Genomic DNA, 20,765 nt, shown 5'->3' with positions numbered 1-20,765 from the left:
ACTTTCCTCTTGTCCCACTATCATGCTCAGCCTTCATTTGGGTTTCGGTAATTCCTCTTGGTTACATTTCCCTTGATCAAGCCCTACCAGGCCTCCTACACCCTCTTCGCCATTGATTGTAGATCACTTGTTTCCTTGTGCCTGGGTTTGTTAACAGCCACTTCCTTTCCCCTGCCTCCCCCTCTCCCAGGTTTCCCCCAGAACTGTTGGTCCAGTTATTTTCTCCTCCAGATTGTTTATCCTGCTTATCTTATCTAGATAGACCTGCAGAGTTAAAATTTTATCTTTTTTTCCCCTTTCCCTAAAAAAAAGTCCTTGATTTTTTAAATTATAAGGAATCTGATTGCTTTTTATTCGGTCTACACTAAGTTATGGGATATTCTCATCGTTCTCCTAGTTTCATGACTTCTTCTGGACTGGTAACTCAGGTCTCCAGGGAAAAGCATGATGCAATGGTGAGAGCCCAAGCCCAGGGGTCTGTACATGTATCTGATTTGAAGTTCTATTCCCTGTACAATTTGCTAAATGATTTCATTTAATTTATTCATGTGTGTATGTTGTGTGCTAAATTGTATTAAAATACTAATTAGGATGAATTCAATAGGATCCAAATCCTTTCTGTTGAGTTTCTTGTTTTCATTTGGCTTCACTCCTTTAACACCAATCCTTTGTATCAGGACAAATAAAAGCATTGCTAACAAAAGCTCCAGTTCACACAGGCACCCTTTACTGTAAACATGCCTCAGTGGCCAGTGAATGGCTGCTGTCAAGTTAGCTCAGTAACACACTGGTCTTCCCTTCTTTAGATTGCCTTCAGAAGTTGTCCATTCAAAACAGTGGCTTCCAAGGAGAGCTGCAGGACCAGTTAAATTCAAAGCAGAGAGATAAGCTCAGCAGGTTGTGGCAACTATTAATTGGGCTTTAAGGAATCATTTTGATAGAATTTTTTTTCCCCAAAGGACACAGGGTAACAAGCACAGAGGCTTTTGATGAAGTTTTTAGAAAACTGAAAACAACTTTGGTGAGGAAAAGGACCGAAAAAGTGTACCAATATTTCCCCCACTTTGTGACAGTGCACTAACTTATGCTTTTACCAGAGCAATGGCTGTTCTGTGCACACTTCCGCGGGAAACATTAACTGAACCACCCTACAGGTCTGATCTTGCCTTTTAAGATTTCTTTTTGTTCGCCAAACTCAAAGAACATGTAAGAGGCATCCTCTTTGCGTCCATGGAGGAGGTCAGAACTGTCACTTGGATGTGATATAAATTGAGGAGTGCAGAGTTCTTTGGAGATGGACTTGAGAGATGGAAACACCAGGCCCAGTAGTGTTTAGACATAGATTAACGATATATTGAGAAACAGTACAGTCAAATTTTAATAATTTTGCTTATGAGGGGGGAAAAGATGTTTACTCCTTAGCCAAACAGGACAGGACCACCACCTTCCATGACTCATGGACCGTAGTAGAAAGCTGATGGCTCACCCATGGTAGCTTATGCAATAATGGCTGGCCTGTCTCTGCACTTGCCTCTGTTCCCTGACTAAAGCTGCAGAAGGCAGCAGTCCGCAATCTTATCAGTTACTTCATGTTCCCAGTCTCATCCTCCCCTCCCGTCTGTGAAGAGCTTGGCTGATGGGCTAATATTTCTTTGCAAACCTTCAAACGGCGAACTGTCCCTTTGTGTGTAAACCTGTCACATGTTGCAGGCTGTAAGCAGAGAAAGTATGTAAGCCTGCCCCTAATAACGCTCTGGGGCCTCGATTGTCCTATTGCAGGAACCCCCGCACCCTAAATTTTATCTGTCTCTTTTGTATATATGTGTTCTCCTTGCAAATCTTGAAGAGATCTTAAACCCGTTCAGTTTGTAAGATAAGAGCTGGTCTCTACATTATCTTACTTGTTTAGAAAGACTTCCAATGGTTTGGTAGCAGTGTATTTTGTGGCTTACACTTATACATCAATCTTTAACATAGGCACAAACAACATTGATTGTTTCAGATGGGTTTAGAGTTCCAAATATGAAAAACCGGGCACTATGCAATTGAAGTTATCTAATTAATTCTGTGACTTCGAGGAAACAGATTTATTCCAGGTGCAACTGACATTATTAATAATAAAATAAAATTTGTTGCCTTTCATTAAAATTAAGGTGACAGCCTTTAAATTTGCATGTGTCAGCCATATTGGAAATGGAATGGGGATAGAATCATCAGGAAAGCATTCTAACAGAACAACATCAACAAAGTGCCCTTGATGGTCAATATATAAAGTAATATTAAATTGGTAAAAAGAACTCTTTGGAAATTAGTATGCTTATCTATGGGAATAGGTATTACATGCCCATAATGAACAACACTATTGTGAGCATTGACTCAATTCACATTCAAGAGAGGCTAGTGTTATCGTCAAATTCCAGTTCTCCGCCGTTTTAGAAGGGCCGTTCTGCAAGAAGCCCATTGTGGCTTCGTTAAAATGCTTTCAGTTAACCCTTCCATCTGAGGAGGAGGGAAGTTCCAGGTTTGGTTTGGTTTGAATCTCTATTTTAAAGCTAATACATGCTGGAAAAAATTCTAGAGACTGATCTGAGATTACTTACTAAATTACCACCGGGGCAGGGAATAGATTGATTGCTCTCAGTCCTGATTTATTTTCTGCCGCTTGGATGAGACCTGACTTCACCCATTCAGTCTCTATTTTAAATAACATAGGTCTGTTGCATTAATTATTATGAAATTATTTACGATATACTCAAGATTACGTGGGCAATCTTCATATGAAGTAGTGTCTGGGCAAACTTTCTCTTCCTCTACCAGGTTGACGGTGTCCTCTCATTGCACTGGTAGAAAAGCGGACATATTCAGGGAACAGCGCACTGAATGAATAAAAGTGGATATTCAGCAATGATTTCATTAAATATAATCATTTCATCTATGGGCATTAAATTAACACTAGAGTTTTTGTTTATTCCAAACCCACTGCCACTGAGTTGATTGATTACATCTCATGAACCCTGTAGTAATTCAGGAAAATATAGCATTAATATGCAATCATATCCGTCTGCTACTTTTAAAACTTTTTCTTGGTTTTCCATCTCCAATGATGGTAAATATTTCATGTCTTTCCGTGCTGTGTGCAGGTTTGTGCTGCTCAGACCTCATTATGCATCGTTATTCCAGTATGTGGTAGTGCAGTTATATCTGTATGCATGCTGGTGATTTTTTTTAGCTTTTTCCTTCTGTGAAATAGTCCTTTGATTGTGTTATTAGTCATTCAGGAATAAGGAATGTAGAATTCATATAGGTTCATTGATACATCTGCACAATACTGACTCACATGAAAAAACATAATGAGATACAAAAATAAGAAGTTTTGAACGAAGCACTACTTTTTTTCCTCTCCAAGGACTAACTCTCATCTGTCTACTGGGCAGCTCATCTAGACACAGAACATGCTGATTACATCTCAAGTTACCCAATAATAAGAATCACATTAAGAAAATGTTTTTTAAAAAAACTATTAGAATTAAAAATCCTATCTCATATGGCTCATGTTTCTCTCTCTTTTCTGAGTCTAAAAAAGAAAAGAAATCATAATTATATGCATTAGCACTGATATTCTTCAGAAGAGATAGCCTGGCTCACAAACTGGATTGAGTAAATACTAACAGGGAGGTGGTGGGGTGAGTGTTGGGGGGTGGTAGGAGGTGACAGAAAATTGGCAGGAATGGTGCTGAGATGTTTCTATTTTCTACAGAACGAACACATGTTAATACTTAAATCTACTCTGCAATCAATTTTTTTCTTACAGTTAACATAAAATTTACATTGTGTTTGTTTGGAAACCTTTCAGAATACACAGTTGTCCTAGAAGGAAAGTCAGTGAAAAGGGGTGGCTTACTGAGGGGGGAAAGGATCTTGATACGACGTAGATAGCTTCACCAACAGAGTTAAGACGTAGGGAATTCTAGCTGTTTGTCAAGCCCCGTGTTGCATTTTCCCCCGACTGGTGGTGCACTGCACAGCTCACCGTAAGGTCTTCAGTTCAAAGCTACAAGGGGCTCTTCAGCAGGAAGATGAGGCTAACTGCTCCTGGAGAAACGGCCAGCGGCAGAGAACAGTTACAGATTCTCTGCGTCAGAATCAACTTGGTGGCCATCGATTTATGCTTCTGTTGCTTATTTATATACTCACTTTGGACACTTAAAACTTTATAAGGCGAGAATGGCTATAGCAATCAGAATCAAGTCAGTTAATAAAGGCCTCTTTCTATTTGGTCATTTGCAAAAACTAACAGGGAAAGACAAACAACCAACACAAGCCCATCTTTTTCTAGAGCCCACTTATTTCACTGTACCACCAAACGGCTGAAACCCAGGATGCCGCATATCTCAGCCTCTGTGTACAAGACAACTTACTCTCTTACTGAAGAATTATTCTCATTGTTAGTGTTATGAATCAATCAGACATAGTCGCACTAAAGGGGCATTACACATCCCACAAGGGAAGTTCATTCCACTTTAAAGGAGACAGTCTTTTGGAGAAATGGGACAATTTGCAACTTTCATCAATTAACCTGAATTTTAAGTTATGAAAACACACTTTAAAAATAAAAAAGACAAAGTTCATTTCTTTTGTAACAATCCCTTCAAATGAGAGGAACTGTTAGACTGTAGTTTAAACTATAGTACATCCCTGCATTAAGAACATCTAATTTATAGACAATTCTTGCTTTAGAAACAGGAGAAAGACTGAAGAGTGAGTCTGTGAAACCCACCAGGGCACCTACTACCTGTAGGGTTGCTATGAGTCAGAACTGACTCCAAGGCATTCTTACTTAAGAATGGATTGACATAATGCTAACTGTATTGAAGATTTGAGTTAAATACTCATCTGTCTGTTATAACAGCCGTATGTATGCACAGCGTTGTGATGTTCACGGACACATTCATCGTATGCTTTGAGGGGATCATTGACTTGAGGAAAACAAACATAAATGGTATTGCCTCTGGATCAGTTGACTCATGTTACTATAAAAAATGTCAAGTGTGTAACTTTGACTTTGGCTTAGTTTGCCATTGTAATCAGGCCTTTAAAGCATGCATCTGAAGCAAAGTGCTGCTGCTACTTCAAAGAAAGGCAAAACAATCAGGTCAGGATTGAAATAAAGTGGAAAAAGATGAAACAGCACCCATCATTGAGAATGCACTAGGAAGCTGTTGGTTGACTTTTGGATCAACAGCTGTAGACTCAGAAAAAATGTACTCAGCTCCCAAGCTGAAGGACTACGCAGCAGTGGAGGCCTTCTGGGAGCAGAACAGCAGATGATAGCGCTTAAGGAAGGAGATGAGGACCTTAGGACTGCAGGATCAGAAAAAAGCAAAGGCGCTTTGGAGCAGACTTGCAGCCTTTCGTTTGCTTAGCAAAGTTAAGAGGAGCAAGATCCTCACGCAGTGAGGTGCACTGTTTATGAGGAGAAGAAAAGCAAAGCTCTGTCGAAACATCCCTGGATGCCTCTGTCCTTCCAGAAATGTCAGTTGTCTTCTACATAAGCCCACCCTCTCCAGCAGCTGAATCAAATCCTGACTCTCCAGCACCAGGTCCACCCTCCCCAACACCAGGCTGATGAGCGTCAACAGTGGCAATCATTAATGTCATCTTAATGCCATCTCACAAAGGCCCCTTCTGGTAAGCAGAACTTCCAACAAAGAGTATGCGTTAACCATTTAATCACCTCTTTTCCTTTTCTATCTAAACTGTTTTAAGAACTTACATTAAACTTTTTTTTATATAACCCTATTGTATAGGGTCACTGGATCAGAATCGACCTTATGGTGGAGAATTTGAGGACTCTATACCCCCACCCCACCCCCACCCATAGTTGGAGGGGGGTGTGTCTTTACAGTATGCAGTGATTTATATTGCTGTATTATTTCATACTGCATTATTATGTTTTAGACATTTAAGCGGACGTCGTTTTAAAAATGTCTTCTATAAGCATACAAAGGAAGCCTAACTACGATAAACGAAGACGGAGGTTTATCTAATTGATGCTAAGTAAGAACCTTATGTACCTGGTCCGATTTACCTACAGATTCCACTAAAAGACATACTCAAGGACAGATGGCATCCCAAACCCAGGATGGCATTTATCTTTCTCCATTGCTTCTCAAGGATCTGTGTTCTGGTGGGAGGAAGGGTGCGGCGGATGGGAGGAGTTTGCAGAACAGACAGAAAACGGTCCCCTGGACCTACAACTTTGGGAACTCTTTGCGTTGTGTCTCCGGTGCAGCCCAACAGTTCTGGGCTGATTCTAAAAGGAGCCTCCACAGGCTAAGAAGTACCACTCCACTGGGCTGCCAGCGCTGGCGAAGGAGGGAGGACGGGGGCGCTGTCTGGTGACTGTTCCGGTGATTCCCTCCGGACGGGGTCCACCTCCGGGGATTCGTTCTCGGCAGCGCCTTTCGGAGTCGCGTCCCACGACCACCACGCAGCGATGCCAAGACGCTGAAGAGCGGGCCCGAGCCTCTGGGGAGAGTCACCCCAGGGCGCCCTTTCTTGCCCAGTCTCCGGGTTCCTGCAGGCTGAAAATGCCACGGGCTGGGCCCTGCATGCTGGCCGCACCTAGGGCTCCCGGGCCCAGAGCCCCCCACCCCTGTCTCCCCCCGCACCGCCCCCATCCCAAAGCCCATCAGCATCACCGCCTCTCCCGGAAACAAGCCTGCTGAGCAAAGGCGGAGGAAAACCTTGGGCCTTCCGCTCTGATTGGTCTCCCCCCGCCGTGCGGGGCGCAGCCGCGATTGGCTGCCGGGCGTTGTCAGTCGCCGAGGCCAGAGCCTTCGCCGAAGAAGCGCGGCCGGGCTCGGTGCTCGGGCTGCCGCCGCGGCTGCTCCGACTGTTGCAGCGGGGCGAGCTCGCGCGGGCGCCTCCACCTCCGCCTCCGCCTCCGCCGCTGCCCACCCGCCGCGCCGCCGGCGCCGCCGGGCCGGCCACGGCTGCCAGGGAGGGGGCAGCCAAGCGAGCGCAGCACGAGGAGACGGAGGCGGGGAGAAGTGATGCTGGCGCCCGGGCTCGGGGCAGCGGCAGCCGAGCAGCATCACCCGCGGGACCCCGGCTGCAGCGTCCCTGTGGCCCACGGGCCAGCGGAGCGGCCGCAGACCACGCGCCCCACGGGTAAGGTGCGACCCGGCGGTGCCCTGCGCGGCCCCCGGCGCCGCTCTCTCGGGCTTCGGAGACTCGCGGTGCTACGGGCATCCCGGCTGGGGTGCTCGGGGCGCCCGGCGAGGCTGAAGCCCGCGCCCGCGTCGCTGCTGCCCGCGCGGTGCTCCCCGCGCCCGCCTCGGCGGACTTTGACAGCGCGGGGATGGCATTGTGTGTGCGCGTGTATGCGGGTGTGTGCGCACGCGGGCGTGGGCACTTTGCAGGGAGAGCCGCCGGTCCCCCTCACGTGGACCGACGTCCTTCAGGGAGCCCGGCTGGGATGGAGTGACTGGGGTGCCTGGACTCCGCGGGAGGGGCACCCCAAAGTCTGCCGCGGCCCCGACGAGCCAGGTCAATGGAACTTTATTGCCTCCTGGCCGAGCGCGAGCTGGGGACCCCGCGCGCCTGGGGACAGGAGCCCCCACCCGAAGTCCCCGTTTGCCTTAGGGACTTGGCTGGCGGCCATGGCAATGGGGGGGGTTGGGGGGAGGGACACAAAGTAAAGGTTGGCTTGCCTCGCTGGGGAAGGAAGCGCCAAGGAGGCACTAGGTTTGGGGAGTGGCGACTTTCTGTGGTCGGAAGCCTCTCAGGGTGGCCACACTTTTGTGGCGCGCGGAGCGGAGGGCGAGCACGGCCCCACGCAGAGAGCGGCTGCCCGAGCGGGCGCGGGGCGGGGTGCCCCTTCTGGACCGAGCGCCCGGGGGGGCGGGGCCAGGGGCGCGACGGCCACTCATCCAGGTGCAGCAGCCACCTCCCCAGCGGGTGCGCCCTCGGGCTGGGAAGGAAGCACCGGGCGCGTCCCGGGCTGTGGTGGGCGGCTCCGCGCTCCCAGCAAGGTCCTGGCCTGCTGGGGTGGCGCGCGCTCCCCACCAAGTGCCATCAGGGTTCTGTGGCCATCTTTCCGGAGAGCTCACGCGGCTTCCTTTGATTGTGCACGGCCGCGGAAAGTTTATTTCCGTCTGCAAGCCTTTCAGCAGAAGGCAGATTTTTCTGCGCCGCTGCAAAGGAGGGTGCCAGTCCGGGCGCCCCAGCTCAGTGCTCTCTCCATCGCGATCCCGGGCGCGCCAACTTCCTCGCACAGCTTGTTCTGTAGGGAGGCAGGCTCTCTCCGCCGCAGGCTCTGCTTGGGAAAGTTCTTGAACTATCTCAGCACGTCCTAGCGCACCTGACCCTGGCGAGGCTGGGGACAGACCCCGGTGGCTGGCACATGTGATGGGGTTGCAGCAGGGGATGGAAATGTAGAGGGCAGCTCTTTGCCTGCCAATTAGGAGCTTTGATTTTTTTTTTCTCAAAAAACGGTCCCGACAAGGAGCGGGACCTTCAATGGAGGATGTCACTCTCCGTTATGTTCCTTGGCTCCGTCATCTCTGTCATTTGGAGATGTACTCTTTTGCCAAGAAACAAAAAACAAAACAAACCTAAACCGCAGAAACCACGTTGGCTGGCTTTGTTTCTGATTTGGTAAAACAAAGAAAATGCAAGAATGACATCTACCAGAAATACTGCTTTAAAAAATAAATGAGGGAGCTGTCCAAATTATCAGACATGTCATTCCCCTTTATCAGGCACAGGGAAGGAAGGGCAAAGGTTCTGTTTTCTTTTAATTCAGCAATGGAAATGATTCTAAATCAGATGATTAAACATTTTCTGGTATGCTAGCAGCGCTGTTAGTTTTGTGCACGAATGGGTGCGCATTTTAAACAATTAACTAACGAACGATAAGTGGAAATTTAGTACTAATTTATTTGAACACTTACACATCGCATTTGGGCTTGAAAACTAATGCTAAATATTTTCTTCTTAACAGTCGTCATATCTGGTAACCTACTGTTTCCAGATGAAGAGTGTAGGCTAGCAGTTGTAGATATTTCTGTACAATATTTACTTATGCTGATTATTTTCATATTGCAGTCTTTTAGTTGGTATAACTCAGGATTTTTGTTAAGGTTATTAAACTTATTGAGCAGTTGTTTTGATTTCATGTTTCATTTAGCCAATACTCTGAGCTGGTACAGCCATTGCCCCCTTTGAGTTGGTATCAGGAAATGAGATTAAAATGTCTTATACATTATTAAATAGTAATTTAAAAACAAATATAAAACTGAGTTGCCAATAACAGAAAATATAGGGAATCCTAAGGGAAAAAATTAACTACTAAGAATGTAGTTGTTCGTGTTGCTGTCAAGTAAAATCTTGTAAAACCGCTGCATCATTTTGGGGGGTTGGTCACAAGTCATCAAAGGGAATTAGGCTCCATGCCCACTCATTTTAAGATTTTCTTTTGGGGAGAGAAAGGGCACTTTCTCTGGAAAATGTTTTCTATGTATAAATATCTATTCAAAGATATTTTCTAAGCCACTAAGATAATATAGAAGTAAAATGAAGTTACAGAGAACTGTGCCTACGGCACGCATCTTAGAGGAGAAGGAGTAATGAATTGTTGAACGGGATTAGAAAGAAGTACTCCTGGGTGTATGCAGGACGCTTGCACACACCTAGATGATAGGGAACAGGAAGCGGTGACCACTTAGTTTGTAGAAAGGATTCAAGTTCTGCCAGTTCTGCAAATGCGCTTTAATTTTGACTTGTTTTGCTGAAAGGCAGCCCAAGCACTGCACCTGCCATATTTTCTCGATGGATTTTAGTAACTCAAGTAAATGTCAACTTGTTAAGACTCCAGGCCACCAAATGTACTTTTTGACCTATATTACATTTTAATTTAAATACTCAATGGGTAGCTTTTCTAAAAAGATCACTTATATTATGGAAAGTAAAACAATGTATGTGAGTGCTGAGCATATGATCTGTAACTTTTTAGATATGTAAAACAGGTCATGTTTAGAGTTGGTATCTTTACAGACAAATCACTGATACTTATATGAGTAGCATTTTATTTTCCATTAATTAATGACAAGGCTCTTTTTTAAAAAAGAAAAGCTTCAGGGAAATATTTAATATTGTGTTAAGAACATGGACAAGTTAAGTAAATCAGAAATGCCTTTTCATAACTCAGGCCTCTTCTGATAGAGTAGGACAGAAAAGGTTCTCTGAGCCTATGTCAAAATGCCCTGCATTTGAAACAACGTTGCCAAGCCTTCCTGAGTGAATGGCATACATTAGGTGGGCGAACATGTCTCATATATTGTGTCTTTTATTAATGTATGGCAGTGCTGGGTTAGTGCGTTACAAGTTAACACGGTGTACGGCAACTCTTCCTATGTGTGCTTGAGGTATATCAGAGAATAAACAAATAAAGACCCCGCCATCCTGGAGAATATCTTCTATTTTGAAAATACAACAAAACCTGTTGCTTTCAAGTTGTTCAGAAAACCTGATGGGACAGAGTAGAACTACTGCTCTGTGGGCGTTCAAGGCTGTACATCTTAAGAGAAACCCACTGCCATGGATTCATCTCGGAGTAGCGGGTGGGTTTGAACCGCTGGTCTTTTGGTCAGCAGTCCAGTTCTTAGCAACTGTCCCTCAAGGTCTCCTGAAGCCGCCTACAGGAGTGAGATAAATCACAAGCAAAAACATATTGAGTAAATATGTTATATAGACTCTTTCTCTCCTATTAAGCGATTTTGTTTTACTTATTCCATGACCCAACTGTTCCATCTCATTTTTTCACCAACACATCCCTGCAAATACCCTATATACAATTAAACTATTTGAGGAACTGCAGTGTCAACATGGCCATGAGTGATTGCAGCTACTCGCTATTTTTCCATAAACCGTAACCCTAAACCAAACTTGCTGGCGTTGAGTCGATGCCAACTCATAGTGACCCTATACTGGGTTTCTTAGACTGTAACTCTAGCGTAGAGCAGAAAGCCCGGTCTTTCTCCCAAGGAGTGGGTGATGGTTTCGAACTGCTACCTTCCGGATTGCTGCCCAATGCATAGCTGCTACTCCACTAGAGCTCTGCTTTCCCCCTAAGCTCTGATTAAAACACCGCAGCGGTGTCGTGGCACTAGATACGGGCCTTGAAGGTAAAAGGAGATATATACTCAAAATATCCGTAGAACCAAGTAACATTTTCCAGAGGGACTAAAACGGGAAACATTTACCTTTACCATATTTAAGTTAGCATTTAGAAAGGCATTTGTGACTACTTACAGTGAAATCTGCATGGTCTCATTGAGAATGGGTTCGTGAGTTGGTAGTAGTCAGAAATGGTTCACAAATATAATTTTAAAGACACAGACTCTGTTTCTTCCACTTTGAATAGGTCGTACCCACACACCGCTATGAAGGCTGACACAAACCTATAAAGGTTTCAGGGACAGAGTTGCCAGTAAGTGTATTCACCGAAAAAGAAGAAAATCACCAATAGATTTTTCTAATTAAAAAGTCAAAATTTAAAAAAAGTTTAAGTAAGTTTGACTTTATTTAATTTAAAATCGATTTGGTTATGCAGTTAGTCCAAATTACAGAAAAAAAAAACCTTGCAATATTTTAGCCCAGTTCGATTTTCTTAGGCATAAATTAGGAAGTTGTGTGGTTCCAGTTTCACTACCTACTGTTCCCATTCTGCTATTTTCTTTAGGGTCTCTTGCTTACATCTCAAAAGAATTAGTATTTCCTACCCTCAGATGAATAGAACTTAGCTTGACATTCAAAAATTGGTTTGCAAATGATATTTTCATATAAAGGGAAAAGTGAAATTGTGCTTCCAGGAAACTATACCGCACAGGGAATTAATACCAATTTATTCATAAGTTCTATTATGATGAAATATTAGTGCAGGGCACACAATACATATATATATATATATATATATATATATAATTGAATTTCCATCATTTGGGGAAGTTTTCATGATTGTTGGCATCCAGGCTAGTTTCAGGAGATGGGAACAGTCTTCTGATACTGCCATCAAAGTAGTTTCTTAATTGAGAATCAAGAATGTATGTATTATTCATAGCGTTACATTTTTGCACAGGTTCATCTCTTCACCAAATTCAAAACTTCACGAAAGCATTGTTAAAAAATGCAAATAAACAAAGAGACCAATGTTAACATAGTTAGCAACAAAGACACATTCTGTGGATTAGGGAAAGGTTAGACTAGAGCTAAATAGGAACCACCTACTTGAAGCTGGAAAACAAGATGATTAGTTCTACTTTCTTAGTGTATGTAAGAACTTTTATTTAGGCATCTGATAGTAATTGCTCAGTTGAAAGTAGATTCAGTTCTAGCAACTTTTAATTTATTTTATACTATTACTAAGATGTTAAAACCAAACTCACTGCCACTGAGTCGATGCCTGCTCAGTAACCCTGTGGGGGAGAGTAGAGCTGCTCCTGTGGGTTTCCAAGATGATAACGCTTTATGGATGTAGAAAATCTCATCTTTCTCCTGAGGAGTGGCTCTTGCTTTCAAACTGCCGAACTAGTGGTTCTCAGGCCAGCGCATAAACATTTAGCCACTAGGTTCATTCAGTTACTACAAGTATTATTACATACCTTGCCAGTTGCCTATTAACATTAGTACATCTTCATTTTCTACCGTTTTGTGCTGGTAAGTAAATGGTACGGCTTACAAAACATTCTAATGGCTGGAAATAAAATGCTGAAGAAAATTGCAGGAGACAGGCCCCCTGCAAATTTTCTAGAACATTAGGAGAAAAAAGAATCTTGTAGCACATCCTCTTGACACCTTCAGGCATGTCTTGGTCTATGTGGTGCATCTTCACATCTAACGAGTAACTCTTGACCTGATTAGCAAACAGTCTGAAGATTTTCCAGCAGGATTAACTTCTAAGTAGTCAGACTGGCAAAGAAACCTCAGTCATGCCAGGTGACTTGGTTGTAAAGTTTGAGAAACGCTCACCATTCCTTCCTTTTGATCAAGTATTTTCATAGACATTCTCTATTATGATGATCAGATTGCCTTTTTTTTTTTTTTGCCTTGACTTACTTTTCTTGAGTTGCTAGATGGCCACTTACTTGCAGTAGACGTTCAAGGATCCAAAATGCTGTCCGTTGAAGAGTAACTGGGCCGACGGCCGTAGTTTGGCCCTCGGCCTCTGTGATCTTTCAGATGGAGGGTACGTGTGAAACAATGCCAGATCCACAGAAACAACTTGATAAGGCCAAGGGACTCGTTGCTACAGTGGAATTGTTTTTCAAAGTATCTTTACTTGTGTGTAGCAATTGAATGTGACCTTGCATTTGGAGTGCAAGTATGTGATATGTGTTGGTAAGGCATTGCAGTTGTGTCAGGCTGTATCCATTCACCATACATGTGCCATCTGTGTGCTGAGGAAGTAATCTGGGAAGCAGGACCAGGTGAAGGATCCTTCGGCATTCAGAATGAGAGGAAGGCTCATTAACTACCTGCGCTAAGGAGTTGACCCAACTTTGCTTGCTGATATTAAAGAGGACTTGAGTACTCTCTAGGGATAACACTTCACTATAAAAATATAAAAATCCTTAAAACTGGACCAATAAGAGGCATCATGACCAATGGAGAAAAGATTGAAGTTTTCAAGAACTTCGCTTTTCTTAGACGCACAATCAGTGGTCACGGAAGCAACAATCAGGAAATCAAGTGAATGATGTAGTTCTTTGGGCAAATCTTCTACAATGATTTCTTTATAAAGGGTTAAGATGCAAAGATACCCCTTTGAGAAATTATGTAAACCTGCTCAACCCATGAAGTTTTCAATCATTTCATATGCCTACCAAAGCTGGATGATGGCTGTGGAAGATTGAAGACCTAATGCCTTTGAATTATGGTGTTGGCAAAGAATATTAAATATGCCATGGAATGCCAGAATAATGGACTGATGTGTTTTGGGAAAAGTATAGCTGAAATGTTCCTTACCAGCATGGATGGCCAGGCTTTGTGTACTTAGGCTATCAAGAAGGCCCGGTCCTAGAGAAGACCATCTTTCTTGGTTACCAAGAGGCTCAGTGGCAAAGGCTCAGTGGCACGTCACTGAGATGGTTGATTTAGTTGCTCAGCAAGGAGCTCCATCACCGCAGTGATTATGAAGATGGTGCAGCTTGGCGCAGTGTTTGGTTCTGTTACACAAGGTCACGACAAGTTGCAACTGATTTGAGGGGCTTTCTGTTCCCATCAGGGGGTACCAGTCTCAGAAACCAACAAGGGGATTTCTACGCTGTCTACAGGGACGCCATGAGTTAGCACTGACTTGATGGTAGAGAGGGTTTTTGTTGTTGTTTTTAACAACTGCAAGGGGGTAGTTAAAATGGCAATTATTGCAGGCAGATCCAGTTGGTAGAATAGAAATGGTTCTAATAAATAATACCATTTGACAGCTCAGTACTGATATCTAGAAACATGGAGTTGTGCTCAAGAAGATGTACCCATTTCACTTCTTTCCCCTCTCACTTCTCGGTTACCCTGTTCCATTTCTCCTGAGGTATTCAGGCTAAGTACATCAGGATTTATTTGCGATGCTACGTTTGAATCCCATGTTGCAGCCATTCTATCAATCCATCTCATTGAGGTTCTTCCTGATTTCCACTGCCTCTCCAGTTTACCAAGAGCGAGGTCCTTCTTGATGATGTCTTCTAAGAGGTTAGAGCAAGCCGTGCCATCTTTGCTTATAGGGAACCTTTCAGATGTGCTTTCTCCAAGATGGATTTGTCCATTTTTCTGGCAGTCCTTGTTGGTCTAGAATAAAGTCAAGGGCAATTTTGTTTTCTAATAAAACGTTAGTGAGCGAATTAAAGGATTTCGTCTACCTTCTGTGCCATCGACATCTGTTTCTGTCATTCATTACATGCTGGCGGGTGGATTGTACAAGGCTTTTACCAGTTGAGGGATGCAGGCCCAAGGCATAAAGGGACAAAGCGGTTCCTCACCATCTCCTTTCTGTCTCTGGACAGATTTCTAACATTTTGATCCAATATGCATTTCTAAGAGTGAATATAGAATGGAAACCCCAAGAAATCTAATGTGAATTGACCTGTTGGATGCCAGCTATGTAAATAAGTAGGGTAATGTCTAATCATAAGGTTCATTGTTGGGGTTCAGTTTCCTTATATTATTGTAATCTGATTCCCCACAAAAAACAAACATACTCTATTGGTTCACAAATAATAGTTTCCAGTAGAGTTATATAAGAAAGGAATAAATGGGTTCATCTGTCCAAGTCAATCTTTTGTTAAAGAATTCTTACAAAAACAAAATCATCCCAAACTTACTGTGTTATATAGATTTTGTTTGTTTGTTTGTTTACAAAGGCAGCATCTTGCACTATTATTTACACAAGCTGACAGGCTGCAATGTGAATTTAACCAAGTCATGTATTACTGTGTATACCCAAGTATAAACTGACCCAAATATCAGCCGAGACACCTAATTTTTCTACAAAAACTGCATTAAACGGCGCTGAAAAACTGGGCTTATACATGAGTATACACAGTACCGAGGCGGTTTTAAATACAGAGTTAAATGGTTGTCCCATTCTTGACACCAATTTCAAAACAATTGAGTACTCCTCTGAATGGTAAGACAGTTTATGCAGGAAGAGTATAATTTGTTTAGATTCCCTGGTTAAATTAAATTTTGACATTTGAGATAGAATCATGCCCATGGAAGTTCCATAATTAGACACACATAGCTTCTTTAAAGTGAAGTTCAGATCCATGAGCACATTAGGTAAGGTAATGTAGTTGGATACAGAGAACACTAACAATTCTGGACTTTTATACCCAGACCAGGAACAAAGATGGTTGATCTAGCAATTGCTTAAGTTACCTGTATTGGCTTACTGACTGCACTAGGTCCCAGGTTTCAATGGGAGTTAGGATAATTGGGATGAGTCAACCTAAAATAAATTTTATAATGAAGACACTTTGTTTTCATGGGGGGAAAATCCAGAACAAGGGATAAAGTTAAAATAATACTATATAGAAATTAAAGGGAAAATTGCTATAAATGTGAAACAAATCACAGAATTGTCAATTGTCTACATGGAAAATTCTTACTCGTTAATCAATCTAAGTTTATAAAACAAGGCAAACGCAATTAGCATTAAACAAAGCTTGACACGCTCAAGAATTTGCATGAAGTCTTCTGTGGCATTGGGAAGAGCCGTCTATTTCTGGCACAGCCACCTTCTGGCCATGGCGTGCTTAAGTGTTCATTAGGTTGGCCAGTCTGAGTAAGTGTTGGAGCCTTCTTTAACGGAAAAGAATGGATCTAAGGTTTGTTTCCCTGTAGGAGTCAGAATTGACTCGATGGCAATGAGTTTGCTTATTCCTTTGTAATTTGGCATCAAAAGCATTTGTAAGAAGGGCTAAATATAGTCTTCTCCAATAATAGATCAAGTGGATTTTTTAATTGATGTCTTTCCAGTATACATAATCTCCAGATTTAATGGTGCATAGTCTCAGTAACTCCAAGCTTTGCTTATGAAAGGCTTCTATATCTTGTAACAGGTTTTGTTCAGAATGTTGCATTAAGGATTGCCAATAATTTAGTAATGCAGGTTGAATCAAATTTGAAAGAGAATAAATGGAAAAACAAAGAAGAGTCTTCTGGTAATAATTTCATATGGAGCTAATTTATGGGTTCCAAATGGAGTAGTTTTTAAACTTAGAATGACAAAAGGAAGTACTTAGTTAATGTTCAATTCAAAGATTCACATCATTTGACCAATTGCATTTCTATTTTGACATTAGTTCTTCCTACCAGAGCAGAGGCTGGAGGATGGTCCAGGCAATGAAGCCTCTGGCAAACAGAAAATACTTCCCATATTCTTTATGAATTATCCAGTCCAGTGGTTTACACAGTCACTGTTAAGTATGACAAGGTGCACCTCAGCTGAGAGTTTTATTTTGAAAATATTTTTTAGAAATGAAGCTTGCCATAACACCATAGTTTGGAAAAAGCCATTGTGGAGTTTTGCAAAACCTAAGTAACACGGATTTATAGCCGTTTGAAGGTAGGACTTGTCTAAAATCAACATGTCCTTTGAGCATGGGCCTTGAGGGCAAATGATGCTTCCCAGGTTTGGAGCCCCAAACAGACTCCAACTTATTTGGTTGGCAGGGACAGCCCACCTTTTGTCATAAGTACGTTAAATTGCTTTGTTTAGTTTGTTTCTTCTGTTTTAAAATCTGTGCAAGTTTATCATTCCAATTAATTCCGTGAAATGAAGGTCTCCCAAACTGTTCTGTAGCATTTTACCAGCTCCCACCGATAGCTCTGGATGCAATCCAATTGCAAACAGGGAGTAGAACGCTCGATAAGCTTCTTCCATCCCACGACTAGATTATGGCGCTCAGCAAAAACGTGGTCAAAGGATCATGATGATATAGGGAATTCTGACCCTTTCTTGTTTACAGTTTTGAACCTTGACCCAATCTATTTTTTCTAGGAAATGCTGTTTGGAATGACTTTTAAATTATTTCTATATCTTGTTTTACTTGGCTTATCAATTCAGTGGTTGCTCCCGGTACGAAAGATAGTTCTGCTGTTTCCACTCATCCATAATTCTGCTTCTGTAATTCCTGTTAACATGCTTATCAATGGACATACATCTGGAGAAGAGAAGCTTCAGGAGTTTTTATCAAAATTTCAAGTTTATTTTGAATTTTTTAATGTCTTCACAGGACTTGGACAATTCTTTTTATCATGATGCAAATTTCTGCATTAGACCAACCAGTGTGGGTTATTTCTGAAGGCTTCTTACATCTACTTGAATATTTTAAAAGAGATTGTAACTACTATTGGGCAGACAAAGGCTACAGCTGCATAACTCCGACTGGTTATTTCCTTATTCTTTTCAATTTATTTGGAGACATTATCCTTCGGGGAAGCAATTTTACTTTCACCATGTCTTCTAAAAGCTTTCCACTACTATTAAAAAGTATTCCATTGTTTTTGTTTAATTTAGGAAGTGTTCTCTCAATAAACTGTGCAGAACTGAATTTAAATTATTATAAAGAACCTCAAAGTAGCCACATACTTTCCAGGCTATCCTGGAAATCATGCCAACCATGTAAATACAGACAATGGCAGATCCAAAATGTTTGTCTGCATTGCCTCTAGACAGGACATTTACTGTTTTCAACGAATATTCTAAAAAATGTTTAGAATCCTCAAACTTAACCCATTTCTAATAGGCAATGCCACAGGGTTGGGACAGTACATTGTTGAAAGTATTCTGTTTCATTTGTTGTGTGAGCTTTTGCTGGTGCTGACAGGGTAGCTGGTGTTCTGGCCACTTTCATGACCCAGTGTGTCCTGTCATTTGCTACTTTAACTGTATCTGCAGCTGACAATTGTGCAACAGATCTTTAAGTTTTCATTTAAAGCTGTTTATTGTAAATTGGGTGAAGACTTACAGAACAGATCAATTGTACATTCAACAATCCTTCTCTTTAGCTTTTATTGATTGTCTCATGCTCTTGATTTTCTTTATGGCTCTGGAACCTGAAATTCCACCAACTTGAAACTTCTAGGATAGAAATTTACAATTCCAAGAAATGTGTCAATTTACAACACCAAGAAGCATGTCAAAAACCTAGTTAAGATAGCTAAAAAAAATCTGTCTATAAATAGCAAAATTATGTCTATGCTTTTTAGTTTTAATTCTCAGATGTTCCAAGATCAGAATAAAATTGTTAAGAACATGTTGAGCGTCTTCATTAAATTTACTTTTTAAAAAAAGTGAATCTTAGAATGGGGACCTGCATGGATAGGAGTTTATTAATACTTTTGCCACTCAAGGATAGGAAAAGAAAAGAAAAATATATATTACCAGACACTCTCAAAAAACTTGGGCAGGACCTTAAAGACATACTTCATTGTCTTAAAATGCAAACTTGCAACCATATGGGTGCTTCATAACTCATGTATTGCAGGTGGTTCTGAGTGACGGTGGCTGCTATCTGTTTGGTCTTTGAATATGAAATGCTTTTATATGCTATGCAGATAACACTAGGGCTCTATGTAATATTTTGGGGTGACTTTTCTTGGGTCCTAGCACTGATAGGAGTCCTGATGCCTTAGTTAGTTAGTCATTGAATTGCTAGTTACAGCTCAGTTGTTCATATCCACCAGCAGCTCCACAGGTAAAATATGAGACTGTCTCATCCTGTCAAGATTTAAAGTCTTGGGAAGCCAAAGAGGCAGTATCCCTCTTTATCCTGTAGGGTTGCTATAAGTTGGAATTGACTCGGCAGTTAGTTTTATTATAAGCAATACCTAATAAATGATGGGTTGCATCTCTTAAGCAATTTTAGTGATTATTTGAACCAAAGAAATAAAAGACAATGTTCAGTTCCTAACACTGCTAATTAATACCAAAAAACTGATCTCAAAATTACTTGATGGTTTTGTAATTTAGGATTTAGCTAATCATTATTTTTCTCCTTTGTGTTGCTTTCTTCTATCCAACTAACTACATTTATCTTTATCTTTTTTCATATTTGTACTTTCAGTGTTCTAAAGTGTTATTTCAATGATGTCGGGGATTTTCTCATGACATTATATTATAGTAAGCCAAGAACCAGAGGAGATTAAGATTCAAGCTTTTACTAAGGGACATTAATAATAAATGTCAAAAAGTAAAGAAATTTCCCAGACTGAAAAAACATGATCTATAAAATGCCAAGTAAATTCCAAAGATATTGCTGAAAAAATTTTACAGAGATTTAAAAATTTTCATGGAATAAAAATTGACTTATAATCACAAAAGTTGTATTAGATAAAAATAAAGGATTTAGGGAAAGTTATACCATCACTTATTAAAAGATACTTGCAAAACAATAATATATTTTAGCTCAGACACCCTCTCTGAAATATGTAAAGATTAAGTATCATATAAAGTAACCACAAATCCATGGAGAAAAAAAATATATTATCAATTTGTGCTGCTGGGAAAATTGAATAATTATTCATAACAGTACATTCCTTGATTCACATTACATTTTAAAATAAATGTCACATGAAATAGCTAATATAAAAAACTATACTGCTAGAAGGCAAAAAAACCCAAACACAGATTTCTTAAATATAAGTCTAGTGAGAAAAAGCTATAAAGAGTCAAATAAAAATTACCAACTTCTAAGGGAAAAAATGAAGACCCAAGGAAAGTTTTTGCAATGCAAATTGCCACTAACAGTTGAAGATTTACTCTTTCATTGTTTTCTCCTTTCAGCACAGTTATGTCCCAGTATTATAATTCCCCGGGTACGCCCATCTCCCTCACTAGGGTGTAAACTTCTTGAAGAGAGGATTTCAGTCAACAGTGTATTCCCTGCTTTGCACACAACTGGAGCACAAGAAGCAGTATGACTGGGGATATCTATATATCTAAAGCAGAGTGGATTTCTGAAAACAAAATAATTGATAGTTTATGAAAAAAGGAAATGTATAATTTCTTAAGAACCTAAATTTTTGACTTAATGATAAGAATAAATGTGAATTATCAACATAGCTAAACCTCATAGCAACCCTACAGGACAGAGTAGAACTCTCCCCCTTTGACTTTCAGAGACTATAAATCTTCATAGGAGTAGAAAGCCTGACTCCTCCCAATGAGTGGCTTGTTGTTTTGAATTGTTTACCTTGCAGTGAAT

At 41.4% G+C, this 20,765-nt stretch overlaps 1 protein-coding gene across 1 annotated transcript in view; it reads left to right on the top strand.

Moving 5' to 3' along the window:
- Positions 1-6,867: 6,867 nt before the first annotated feature.
- B3GALT1 (beta-1,3-galactosyltransferase 1) overlaps positions 6,868-20,765 on the top strand; it is a 620,075-nt gene continuing 606,177 nt past the window's right edge. Inside the window, exon 1 of the mRNA XM_075529500.1 lies at positions 6,868-7,173. The gene's annotated coding sequence lies outside the window, so the exon portion shown is untranslated. The remainder of the gene's footprint in view (positions 7,174-20,765) is intronic.

This window comes from Tenrec ecaudatus, chromosome 13 (assembly GCF_050624435.1).
Source record: "Tenrec ecaudatus isolate mTenEca1 chromosome 13, mTenEca1.hap1, whole genome shotgun sequence".
NCBI classification, from domain to species: Eukaryota; Metazoa; Chordata; class Mammalia; order Afrosoricida; family Tenrecidae; genus Tenrec; species Tenrec ecaudatus.
Note: the sequence above shows the minus strand (reverse complement) of the source record. Positions and strands in the feature narration are given on the sequence as shown.